Below are 13,382 nucleotides of genomic sequence, written 5' to 3'. Positions count from 1 at the left end.
ACAAACTGCACTGCACAGAGCTTGGGGTGTTATAGGAAGGGAATGGGGCAAAAGCAGCAAGGTGGGGAGATGGGACTCACCTCAGTCCCCAACTTCGTTCTCTTTTAATGTTTCCTCACTGGTGGCATTCTCCACAGTCTTGAATGCTTTTTTTTTTTTTTCTTTTCTGAGTTTTACAACTGGCAGAACTCTAGAGGAGGGCCCTATATCCTGAACATTCATCTCAGACTTGTAAAGGTCAGGCTTACAGAGACCACTGGTTATCTGCACGGGGCCATTGGGCATTAGCAGAACCATAAATTTAAACTGGGCAACCAATTTGCGTTCCTTCTCACAGAGAACATTAAAAGTTGCAGCAGTTCATGTTTGGCACACTCCACCACACCAACCTCGGCCTTCTTCTCATCTTTACATGATCTTAAAAGTAAACAGCATGGCATCAAAATGCCCTTCAACCTCACTAAAGGAGGCACATGAAGTTTTCATTTTTCTGGCCATATTGTTGAGAAGGATCTCATCTGTAAAATGGTGGCTCTCTGTTCTACACCCTTGGCCTTGCCCTCTCCTGAGCTTGTGGTAGGCAGTTAGTAAGACATGAGCAGAGCAAGGATGATAGGCCAGGTACAGAAGGTCCCAGGGTGGAAAACTCCGGGTGCCTAGCAACAGGCAAAACTAGGAAAACAAGGACCTCACCCCCAGAGTAACCCCTAGCATATTGCTGGTCATGTGGCTCTGATCCTCCCCTGACCTTCTGTCCCCAGGTATGTTGCTAGTCATGTGACAGACCCTGTTGGAGGGGGAACAAAGGGCTGAAGAGTGACCTTATGTGACTCCCATGTGGGCCCTTGCACATCTACCTTAAGCATTAACCACTAGGGATCACATCAGGCCTCAGTTGGGTTTCAGCTCCAGGTCCAGAAAAGCAGCAAAACCAGACAGGTGGACCTCGGGACCAGCTGCACTGATAAATGATTCCCTGCCCTGGCACCAACCAATCAGTGGAGATCACAAACCTGAAAGGACATGCCTGGGAAGCTGATGAATATTGTATTGAGATCCCCCCCTATGACTGAACTCTCCTAAAATCCCTACCCTTAAAAGCCCTTAGGACGGAGGACCCAGTGCTGTACTCCCTCTTCAGAGCATACCCTCTATTTTTCCATCTCCTTCCTATACCCTCCACCCCCAGGCGTATTACCTTTACCCTCCTCTTTCCTAAGCTGCAAGGGCCCCTTCTTTTGTCTCTGTAACTTCTACAGCTGACTTCCTCTACCTCTGTTAACTTCCTAAATAAACTTTCTCTTACAGTTTGAGTCTTGGGTCTGAATTCTTTCTGAGTCAGAACTTAGGTACCAAGGTTGCTGAACCAAGGTCCATTCTGAAAACAACTGGTGCTGTTTTTGCCGCTGCCAACAAGCTGAAGAGCATAATTATGGCATATACTTCAACTACCTCAAGTTCAACTTTTTCATGGTCCTTCTTCTGATCTGGGGGATTCTGAATAATGGTTTTCTCTCCATCAATGACACACTGCTTCAGTTGTTGTGACAGCACACCTTCTATTGGTGTGCAATTAAACGAGTGGGCAACTTTATTCCAGGCTTCTATCACTTGTGTGTTCTGGTTTCCAGGCTAGACCAGGTACAGGGAAGCTTCAGCACAAAGGTGCTGCTTTAATGACATCTGCTTTCCTCCCTTTTACTTGGTCCCCTGAGCTACATCAATCACAGAAGCGTGAGCCACATTAGTGAAGCCATCCACATGGACCCCAAATTCAATTTTTACCAAATCGCCTTCCTTGAGAATATAGTCTTGGTTGCTCTTCAAAGAGAAGAAGAAACATACACAGTTATTTACTAAAATGCTGGTGAAAAAGGCAATTTCTTTTTCGTTCCTGAAAATTTCCGGTCTACTCCATAATCATGTTATCACTGATTTCACACAGGCTCAGTACTGACACACCTGAACAGGATGCTCCCACTAAAGTACCCAGCTGGTGACGTCACCCCCATCTCATATTTGGTCATAACCAGGTTCTTGGTAATAGTTTGCTCCTGCTACCTGTCCTCACCTGACATTTTCCTGCCTCGTACCACTTAGCCACCACCTCGGTCTCCCTTCCTAGACACAGGTTGTGGCTGGAGGTCCCAGCATATATTTTTAATTGTCCTTCATGATAATGCTTTATTATGATGTGAAACTGATCTAATGCTCTCAAATTGTTCCATGTCTCATGACTAAAATATGATCAAATCTTGTGAAGGGCCATGAGTAAGTCCCTACTTAAACTTACACTAAGCACAGAGAGTTAGGGCAAAACCTGTTATATTCAAAGAGTAGTCAAAACAAACAAGACAAATGTTTATTGCTATTAGAAATTTAAAGTCCAAACCTTTTTAAGTTTTTGTAAATGAGTAGAAAACATTCATTTGCCTCAAGGGTAAATTTTATCTCATAAAAATCGTCAAACCTGTTTGTCTGGATTTATAACTAAAATCTAGCAAAAATTAGAAAAAGTTTGTTCAAATACAGTTGCATAGAGAAAAATATTAAAAGTTTCAGCAAAAGAAGAGCATTTCTTACCATCAGTGAGTGATATCTAGAAGTCTATAATTTGTTTCTTGATTTTAGTGACTAAATCTGAAATTGTTCTAAACACTAAAAATTAAAGTTTATGGTAACAGTATTAAAAATGATTCTAGTAATAGTACAACAAACTGGGCAGATGCTACACCATAGTATCAGGATTTTTTCACATGTAATTATTATTTATAGAAGACTATGAACTCAAGCAACACCAGGGTAAAGGAATGACCTTGAGTACATCTGAGCCTGTGAAAGTATTATCCATAATAACCTTTAGTGTGGTCAAGTTGAAGCATCTTTCCATTCAGAGAAGCTCCTGACCTTTCAGTAATGATCATATTTCTTTGGTAGTGGGCCTGAGACTGTTATCAACTCAACTACTGATTTGAAAAGGCTTTTGTTTTTTAAAAAGCCAAAGCATAGTGATTGAGGCTACTGGAAATGCACAGACTATGAAAAGATCCCCATTAGGAAATATTAAGAACACCCAAAAGCATGCTAAAATAATTTCCTGAGTGGGTTTTATGTGTAAAAGATGAACACAGGGATTTAGCAGGATTATTTTCCACCAAGTGACTTCACAATACATAGTATCACACAAGTGTGATGTGAGAAAAGGTCAACACTACTGATCCTGTCCCAGAGCTGGAGAATGGGTTCAGGGGAGGGGCTCAAGAATGGCAGGTTAATGACATTACAGAGACATTCAGAATGGTTTTGTACATAATCTTACAGGCCAGACTTTCTGGGAAGATGAATCTAATGCTTTGCAACAAATGAATTCGCCTACGGGTATAATGCCCAAGAGCAGCTCTACTTCTGTCTTATCCCTCTAGTATATGAGAGCCTTTAGCATTATGGAAAGCTTTGCCTCCTACTAACATTTAAATCACCACCTTCACTGTTTAATAAGCTATCCCTTGTATAATGCTCCCTCCACGATACCTCTTTCTCTTCAAAATGATTCACATGTCATTCTGTTTAAATTAAGTCAAAGTTTTCTTATCAGCATTGCAAGCAAGTTTTTTCTATCCAAACGGTTTCTCTGTTCTGACCAGAGAGAAGCCCTCAGCCATCCTTTTTTTTTTCTCTTTTAAATATTCTCCAATTGTTGTTAACAACCCCCAGCTGCACTGCCTCCCACACCCATTTAAAACCTCCTGCCTGACATCACATCATAGAATTTCTTGCAAGGAAAACAGAACTCTAAAATCAGAACTGTCTTGGCCTGGGCAGTTGCCAAGTTAGCTGTCTTAGGTCAAATGGCTTACCCTAGGACATTCTGCACAGTGTTTAAGTTACTCCTTAATAATACAAATAAATTAATTATTCATTATTTAAGTAAGAATGAGTAACTATAAATAGAATAGCCTCCTCTTTTCTCTGTATATTTTCCCCCCATCATTGTTAGGTTCTTTATAACCCAATAAAAGGACACTCTACCATCCTGACATGGAATCCTTACGATTCATATGCTTGTCCCACTATGGCCATGAAGTAGCTCTGAGTTGGCCTGCTTCCTTCCCTGAAAAACTTTCACCACTGAACTGTCTCGGAAGGGCTGGGCATAGAGGTCTATAGAACCCCCATTATACTAAGCCAAGAAAATAAGTATCCTGTCTTTCCAAGATTCACTCAGATTTGTTCAAGACTAAAGAAGGATGCTGACTGAAAAGGAAGAGAGGGATGTGGATCAAATGGTAATATAAGCCCGGAAGGACATTTCTATTCTCTTCCTGTTTTATTATTTTATTAGATTAGAAACTGCCAGAAATAGGGACTACTGGCTGAGGCTTGAATGTTCTCTGCTGGGAAAAAAAAAAGCATCCAGTGAAACAAGTTTTATTGAAACATGATTTCATTCAACAATTTTATTTTTAGGATTTGTTTCATGCTAAGGTGATCTCTATTACCCTTCGAGCAGATGAAAACTGACTATAAAATTTGTCGAAATGTTTTTCTGAGAGTTTTAGGAGAACCACAGTAATAAGAATTACATAAGCACTAGTATTCTATTCATAAATCTTTGTGTTATTTATTTCAGATGGAAAACAAAACCCTATACGGTTAGATTATAGCTAGAACTATATTTCTCATGATGAAAAAATTACAGATGAAAATCTATTTGTAATTATAAAAAGTATGTCAGTGATATTTAAGGGAAGAAAAGTTCTGCTCTATTTTAAAGCAAGCAAAGCAGATTACAGATACTTATGATCAACATCTTTGTTTCAAAAACTGAAACTAAAAATACTACAGAACAGACATGGGGTTGCAAAGTAAAGCACAGGGAATACAGTCAACAATATTGTAATAACTATGTGTGGTGCCAGGTGGGTACCCAAAATATTGGGGGAAACACTTTGTAAAGTATATGATTGTCTAACCGCTATGTTGTACATCTGAAACCAATACATAATAATGCTGAATGCAAACTGTAATTGAAAAATAATTTTAAAAGAAAACTAATTCTGAATTATATAAATCTCAGAGCACTACCTCAATAGATTAATCCAACTCAGTTGAGAACTTGAAATATCATGTCTGCCTTATTCACTTTGCCTCTAAGAATAAATTACTTAATTTGCTTCTTTCCATCTGATCTTTAAATAAGAACCAAAATGCCAGTCTACCTCTTAAGACTATAGTGAAGATGTACAATCCCAAAGCATTGCTGAGGCACTAAAGAAAAACCACAACACTGAACCCTCTTAGAGAACAAAGTTTTAGTTATATATTTACGACGTTATTAACATCAGATGAACATCCATAAGTACCTCTTTTCCCACTACCAGCCTAATAGCTAATTTGCCTTCTCTTTGAGGTTATTTTTATGATTGTGTGAGCCCAACAGAATGCCTAGTCATAAGTGTTCATGGTGGCATGTGCCATGAAGTGGAAATAAGTGATATTGCCGAGGCCCCAAGAATGAAGCTCCTTTGAACTGCATGTGTTTTATACATGCTCGCCAAATTTTTAATGCCAGTAAAACCAAAAGGCGGTTTAGAATTTTAACTTACAGTAAAATGATATTTTATCTTTTTAATGTTCTGGGAAGCATCAATTCAATCTAACTTGTTTTTAAACCACAGCTAATTTTGGTAACAGTGACAAAAACCATACTGATAAAGAATTTTGCCTGTTCTGAAAAGGGAGGGAGAGGACGACACCACATTTAAGTTCTAACTGGCAACTGAAGAAGAGTTTGATTTGATAGAGCTAAGTCTAAAATGATAGAGGGAGTCATTATCCTTTCCATTAAATTATGTAAGAAACTGCAAAAACTCTCACAGAAAAAATAATATGATACACCATTTATATAAAGTTCAGACAGTCCCACACGAGGGCTTCAAAGATATGAGTAATGGGCAATTTCTCAAGCTGGGTGGCAGGTCCACAGGTGTTCATTTTATTATTATCCTTTATAACTTACAAATATATTACCTTCTTCTTTTAAAAAATACATAAAAAATTTCATAGTAAAGATGAAAAAACAGGAAAAAGGAGGGTAGCTGGACAATAGAAGCAATATCATGCACAAACTTAATTATCAGCATCATGAATATATTCTTAGATAGCAAAGAGCCTGAAGTTATTCTCAGAGTAAGGTGAGGGTAACTTAATGGGAAAGTAACAATTACCATTTGTGCTCATCAGATGAAAGGTTTTGGATTAACTGGGCTTCAAACCTATTTATGATGGATTCCAACACAGACTTGTCTCAAAGGCCACTGGCCAAACACACAGCCACATTACCCCCCTAAGAACCCCATTCCTCCTATTCTGAATTGCTTAAGATTTTTCTTAAATACATTGATTCCCATGCTCACTGCTTCCTACTAATCACTCTAAGGCAAGAACCCCTGAACTTTACAAAGTCTGTCAGGCTCCCATCAGCAGAGTGAGGGCAGGCTACAAGGGAAAAAATGTACCCATATAGTGAGATCAGCCTTTTCTGCCATATATTTACATATATTCTAATTACTTGTTTTCAATCACAAGCTTAAAACTGAAAAGAACTAATTTTTTTTTTCCCACTGAAAGGCTTGATGTGTCTTTATTTACACAATTATTAACCATACTGTATACAGCAGCCTCAATAAAGCACTTCTGTAGAGGCCTGGAAAGCATATGTAATTGTATTTTAGCAGGTAAAAATATATATATATATATATTTTCTTCTAAAAGCAGAGAAAATTAATTCTTTTCAGCTGTTTCATTCCAGGGACAAGCATTTGCTTTGCATTAAAGCAGTGATTTGTAGGCAGGGCTTTGCCAGCATCTTGTGCTCTGGGGGTGGGAGGTGGTGGGATCGGTGCTGCAAACACATTCACATCCAAATTGTCCTTTTACACGGGTGTTTGTTGAGGCTGTCTTCTGCAATCCATTTAAACTGCCTCCAAACTGTCTTCCTGTTCCTAGACACTTGTCATTATCCGGCATTTCCTACCCGCATAGTTTTTTACAGCATGTGAGGTTATTTTATGCAACTTTTCATTTTTCTAAGTGGTTAATTTCTTTAAAAATTTCTACTAAATAATCAATAAGGAAATGTATTTGGTGCTTAATTTATTCATCTAATAATTATTGGGAGCCTACTATGGAGGGTGGCTAGAAATAGGATACGACACAATCCTTGTCTTCAAACAATTCACAATCTGGTGGTGTGAATCCCATAAGCCAATGGAATCTTCTAATACTTGGAAACATATTTCAAACCCCTGTACCATCCACGTGAATCACTAGGGTTCAAAGACCTCTGATCTATCCTATTGAAATAACTGAGTTCAGAAAAAATGTAAGTGCTGGTCTAGAGAGAGAAGCAGACACTTTAACATATGTCTAGGATGTGTTGTGGTGAGTGTCAATTGCATGATGCAAAAAGAGCACAAGGAAGGAACAAATCACCCAGGAGAATGACTTCCAAAGGATTGCTAGAAGATTCCTATCTGTCCTGGGTCTTAAAGGAGGAATGTAATTAGTCCAGGGCATTTCAAGCATAGGTAACAGCATGTGAAAGTTACTGGAAATCTGTACCTCCTCTTTGGAGAAGCATCTATTTAGGTCCTTTGACCTTTTTTTTTAATTGGGTTGTTTGTCTTCTCAGGGTTGAGCTGTGTAAGTTCTTTAAATATTTTGGAAATTAACCCCTTATAAGATGTATCATTGGCAAATACGTTCTCCCATTCAGTGGGTTCCCCTTTCATTTTGTTGATGGTTTTTTCTGCTCTACAAAAGTGTTTTTAGTTTGATGTAGTCCCATTTGTTTATTTTTTCTTTTGTTCCCCCTTGATCGAGGAGATATAGTGGCAAAAATAATGCTGTAAGAAATGCCTATTTTACTGTAGGATTTTTATGGTTTCATGCCTTACAGTTAAGTATTTAATCCATTTTGAGTTTATTCTTGTGTTTATGGTTTAAGTTGGTGGTCTAGTTTCTTTTTTTATTTTTATTTTTTTTGCATATATCTGTCCAATTTTCCCAACATCATTTATTGAAGAAACTGTCTTCACCTCATTGTATGTTCTTGACCATAGAGGCATGGGTATATTTCTGTGCTCTCTATTCTGTCCCATTGACCTATATGCCTTTTCTTGTGCCAACACCATGTTGTTTTAATTACTTTTTTTTTTTTTTTTTGTAGTTTAGTTTGCTATTAGGTAGTATGATACTTCCAAATTTGTTCTTCTTTCTGAAGATTGTTGAGGCTATTCAGGGTCTTTTGTAGTTCAACATACATTTTTGGAATATTTGTTCTAGATATGTGAGGTATACCATCAGTATTTTAATAGAAATTGCATTAAATCTGTATATCGCTTTGGGTAGTATGGGCATTTTAATGATGTTAATTTTTCGTATCATGACCAAGTTATATGCTTCCACGTATTTCTATTTCCCTCAATTTCCTTCTTCAGTATCTTGTACGTTTCTGAGTTAGGTCTTTAAACCTCCTTGGTTAAATTTATCCCTAGGTACTTTATATTTTTATCACAGTAGTAAATGGGATTATTTTCTTAATTTCTCTTATTTGTAATTCACTATTAGTGTATAAAATGCCACAGATTTCTGAATATTAATTTTGTATCCGGCTACTCTGTCAAATTCATTTATTAAACCTAGTAGTTTTTTTGGTGGATTCTTTAGGGTTTTCTATATACAATATGACATCTGTGAATAATGACTGTTTTATTTCCTCCTTTCCAATTTGGATCCCTTTTTATTTCTTCTTCTTGTCTGATTGCTTTGGCTACTACTTCCAGTAATATCTGAATATAAGTGGTGAAAGCAGACATCCTTGTCTTGTTCCTGATCTTAAGGAAAACACTATTAGTATTTGCCCATTACAGATAGCCAATAAACATATGGGAAAATGCTCAATATCACTAATCATCAGATTAGTGAAAATTGAAACCGCAATGAGGTATCATTTTATGCCTGTGAGAATGTCTGTCATCAATAAATCAACATAGATTTCTGGCCCAGATGGAGGCGTACCACTCCACAACAATAAGAAGAAATACAACTACCGCAAAACTAAAAACCAGAACTACCAGGAAATTGAGTTGCATGGAAGTCTAACAAAGATATAAAGAAGCAATACTCATCCAGATAGGTAGGAGGGGCGGAGAAGAGACAGAGAAGATGCAGTGTGGTGGCAGCAATGGCAGAAAGACAGTGGCTGTGGCCAGCCAGCGGAAAGAGCAGTCACACATTATGAAAATCCGGAGGGACACCTGGGGAGTGATCACATCCCCAGCTCACGGATCCAGCTCTGGGGAAAATAAAGCTTCATTGCTTCTGACTGTGAAAACCAGTAAGGGTTGGGGAAACAGAAAAAAATTACCAGTATCTCAGCAGAGTGTGTTCGTTTAGAGGGCCCACATGGTCCTAGAATGTCTGCAAACCCACCCACTCTGGGAACCGACAACCAGGAAAACAGCTAGAGGCGCACCAGTACCATACAGAAGTGGGAGAAGTGCCTGGAAAAGGGGTAAGTGCTGAGCAAGCAGCACTGTTCCCTCTCAGACCCCTCCCCCACATACAGCACCACAATGTGCTGAAATAGGTCACCGTGCACTGACAGATACCTAAGGCTCCATCCCTTACAACATAACAGGTGCAACAAGCTCTGCCTAAGACACAGGCAAACACAGGAGGCAGTCAAATTGAAGAGGCAGAGAAATATGGCCCAAAAGAAGGAATAGATGAAGGTTCAAGTGGGAGAACTAAGTGATGAGGAGATAGCCAACCTAACAGATGAAGAGTTCAAAATGAGTGATTATGATGCTCACAGACTTGACAGACAAGATTAAGTATCACAAATATATAAGGGAAGAAAAGAAGGCTATGCTAAGTGGAAGGAAGAAAAATCCACACAAAACCAACAGGAAGGGAAGGAAGCTGGGGTTCAAATCAATGTTTTGGAACATAAGGAAAAAATAAACAGTCAACCAGTACAGAATGAAGAAACAAGAATTTAAAAAATGAGGAGAGCCCTAGGAACCTCTGAGGCAAATTTAAACATGCCAACATCCAAATCACAGGGGTGCAAGAAGGAGAAGAGGAAGAGCAAGAAACTGAAAACTTATCTGAAAAAAAATAATGAAGGAAAACTTCCTTAATTTGGGGAAGAAAATAGATATACAAATCTAGGAAGCACAGAGAGGACCACAGCAAGACACATCATAATTAAAATGTCAAAGATTAAAGATAAACATATTATCTTAAAAGCAGCAAGAGAAAAGAAGAGAGCTACCTACAAAGGGGTCTCTATAAGACTATCAGCTGATTTCTCAAAAGACACTTTGCAGGCAAAAAGGGACTAGCAAGAAGTATTCAAAGTGATGAAAAGCAAGGATCTGCAACCAAGATTACTCTATCCGGTAAAGCTACCATTTAGAATGGAAGGGCAGATAAGAGGGCTTCCCAGAGAAATTAAAAGTAAAGGAGTTCATCATCAATCACCAAGCCATTATTATATGAAATGTTTAAGAAAGCGAAGAAGATCAAACTATGAACAGTAAGATGATGAGAAACTCAGAACTGTCAACAACAGAATCTTAAAAAGTGAAAACAAACTAAGTAAACAATAAGAACAGGAACAGAATCATAGGTATGGGGACCACCTGGAGGGTTATCAGCTCCAAGGGGAAGGGGCAGAAATGGGGTAATGGTGTAGGATTAAGAAGCATAATTGGTAGGTACAAAATAGACAGGAGGAAGTTAAGAATAGTACAGGAAAGGGAGAAGCCAAAGAACATACAGGCATGACCCATGGACATGAACTAAAGGACATGAACTAAGGATTATTGGAGGGAAGGGGGGTACTGGGCAGAGGGGAGCAAAGGGAAAAAAATTGGAACTACTGTAACAACATAATCAATAAAATATACTTAAAAAAAAAAGAAATACAAAGGATTGTAAGAAATTACTACAAACAACTATATGGCAAGAAACTTGACAACGTAGTTGAAACAGACAAATTTCTAGAAACATATAATCTTCCAAAACTGAATTAAGAAGAAGTAGAATGCCTGAACAGACCAATAACAAAGAATGAAATTGAAAGAGTAATCAAAAATCTCCTGGCACACAAAAGCCCTGGACCAGATGGCTTCACGGGTGAATTTTACAAAACATTTGGGGAAGAACTAACTCCTACCCTTCTCAAACTATTCCAAAAAATCAAAGAAGAAGGAAAAATCCCAAACTCTTTCTATGAAGCCAGTATTACCCTCATTCCAAAACCAGGTCAAGACACAACAAAGAAAGAAAACCACAGGTTAATACCACTGATAAACATAGATGCTAAAATCCTCAACAAAATATTGGCAAACAGGATCCAGCAACATATTAAAAAGATCATACACCATGATCAAGTGGGATTCATCCCAGGGATGCAATGATGGTTTAATACTTGCAAATCAATAAATACCACCTAAACAAAATGAAAGACAAAAACCACATGATCATATCAATAGATGCGGAAAAAGCATTTGATAAAATACAACACCCATTTATGATGAAAACACTCAGCAAAATGGGAGTAGAGGAAGCATACCTCAATATAATTAAGGCTATATATGAGAAACCTTCTGAAGCCAACATCATACTCAATGTATAAAAACTGAAAGCTTTCCCCCTGAGATCAAGAACAGGACAAGGATGTCCACTCTCCCCACTCCTATTCAACATAGTCTTGGAAGTTCTAGCCACAGCAATCAGACAAGAAAAAGAAATAAAAGGCAACCAAATTGGGAAAGAGGAAGTAAAACTGTCATTATTTGCAGGTGACATGACAGTATACATAGAAAACCCTACAGACTCCCTAAAAAACTACTCAACATAATAAGTGAATTTGGCAAAATAGCAAGGTACAAAGTAAATATACAGAAATCAAAGGCATTTCTGTACACCAACAATAAAATATCAGAGATAGAAACTTAAAAAAAAAAAAAAACCATTTACTATAGCAACAAGAAAAATCAAGTACCTGGGAATAAACTTAACCAAAGAGATAAAGATCTGTATTCAGAAAATTACATAACACTGAAAAAAGAAATTAAGGAAGATACAAATAAATGGGAGCAAATACCATGTTCATGGACGGGAAGAATCAACATCATTAAAATGTCCATACTACCCAAAACAATTTAGAGATTCAACGCAATCCCTATGAAAATACTAGCAACATATTTCACAGACCTAGAACAAATACTTCAAAAATTTATATGGAATCAAAAAGACCCCGAATAGCCAAAGCAATCTTGAGACAGAAGAACACAGCAGGAGGAATCACAATACCAGACATCAAACTATACTACAAAGCCACTGTAATCAAAACAGTCTGGTACTGGCATAAGAACACACATATAGATCAATGGAACAATATAGAGCCCTGAAATAAACCCAGGACTATAAGGTTAACTAATATTTGACAAAGGGGGAAGAAGCATAAAATGGAGTGAGAAGAGCCTCTTCAACAAATGGTGCTGGGAGAACTGGACAGGGATGTGCAAAAAAATGAAAGACCACCAACTTACACCACACATCAGAATAAATTCAAGATGGATCAAAGATTTAAATGTAAGCAGTGACACCATAAAAGTCCTGGAGGAAAACATAGGCAGAAAAATTTCAGATATCCCACGTAGCAATATTTTCACTGATACATCTCCTAAGGCAAGGGAAATAAAGGGAAAAATAAACAAATGGGACTACATCAAACTAAAGAGTTTCTGCTGAGCAAAAGAAAACATTAGCAAGATGAAAAGGAAACCAACCACATGGGAAATCATATTTGCCAATGATACCTCAGACAAGGGATTGACCTCCAAAATATATAAAGAACTTACACATCTCAACACTTCTCCAAGGAGGATACACAGAAGGTCCACAGACACATGAAAGAATGCTCAACATCACTAACCATCAGAGAGGTGCAAATAAAAACCACAATGAGATACCACTTTACACCTGTCAGAATGGCCATCATCAACAAATCAACGAACAAGTGTAGAGGATGTGGAGAAACGGGGAGCCCTATTGCACTGTTGGTGGGAATGCAAACTGGTGCATCCACAATGGAAAACAGTATGGAATTACCTCAAAAAACTAAAAATGGAAGTGCCTTTTGAACCAGCGATTCCACTGCTAGGATTATACCTGAAAAATCCTGAAACCCTAATTCAAAAGAATTATGCATCCCTATGTTCATAGCAGCGCTGTTTACAATAGCTAAGTGCTGGAAACAGTCTAAGTGCCCATCTGTAGATGAGTGGATTAAAAAACTGTGG

General features: G+C 38.0%; 1 protein-coding gene and 1 pseudogene across 6 annotated transcripts in view; both read right to left on the bottom strand.

The window, feature by feature from the left end:
• TASP1 (taspase 1) overlaps positions 1–13,382 on the bottom strand; it is a 350,594-nt gene that overhangs the window by 58,622 nt on the left and 278,590 nt on the right. The gene's annotated exons all lie outside the window — the stretch shown is intronic.
• On the bottom strand, positions 82–2,078 carry LOC150003196 (proliferation-associated protein 2G4-like; annotated as a pseudogene).

Source organism: Furipterus horrens, unplaced genomic scaffold (genome assembly GCF_987537825.1).
Source record: "Furipterus horrens unplaced genomic scaffold, mFurHor1.1.pri manual_scaffold_8, whole genome shotgun sequence".
Taxonomy (NCBI): Eukaryota; Metazoa; Chordata; class Mammalia; order Chiroptera; family Furipteridae; genus Furipterus; species Furipterus horrens.
The sequence above is the reverse complement of the archived record's forward strand: the minus strand, read 5'-3'. Positions and strand labels throughout refer to the sequence as shown.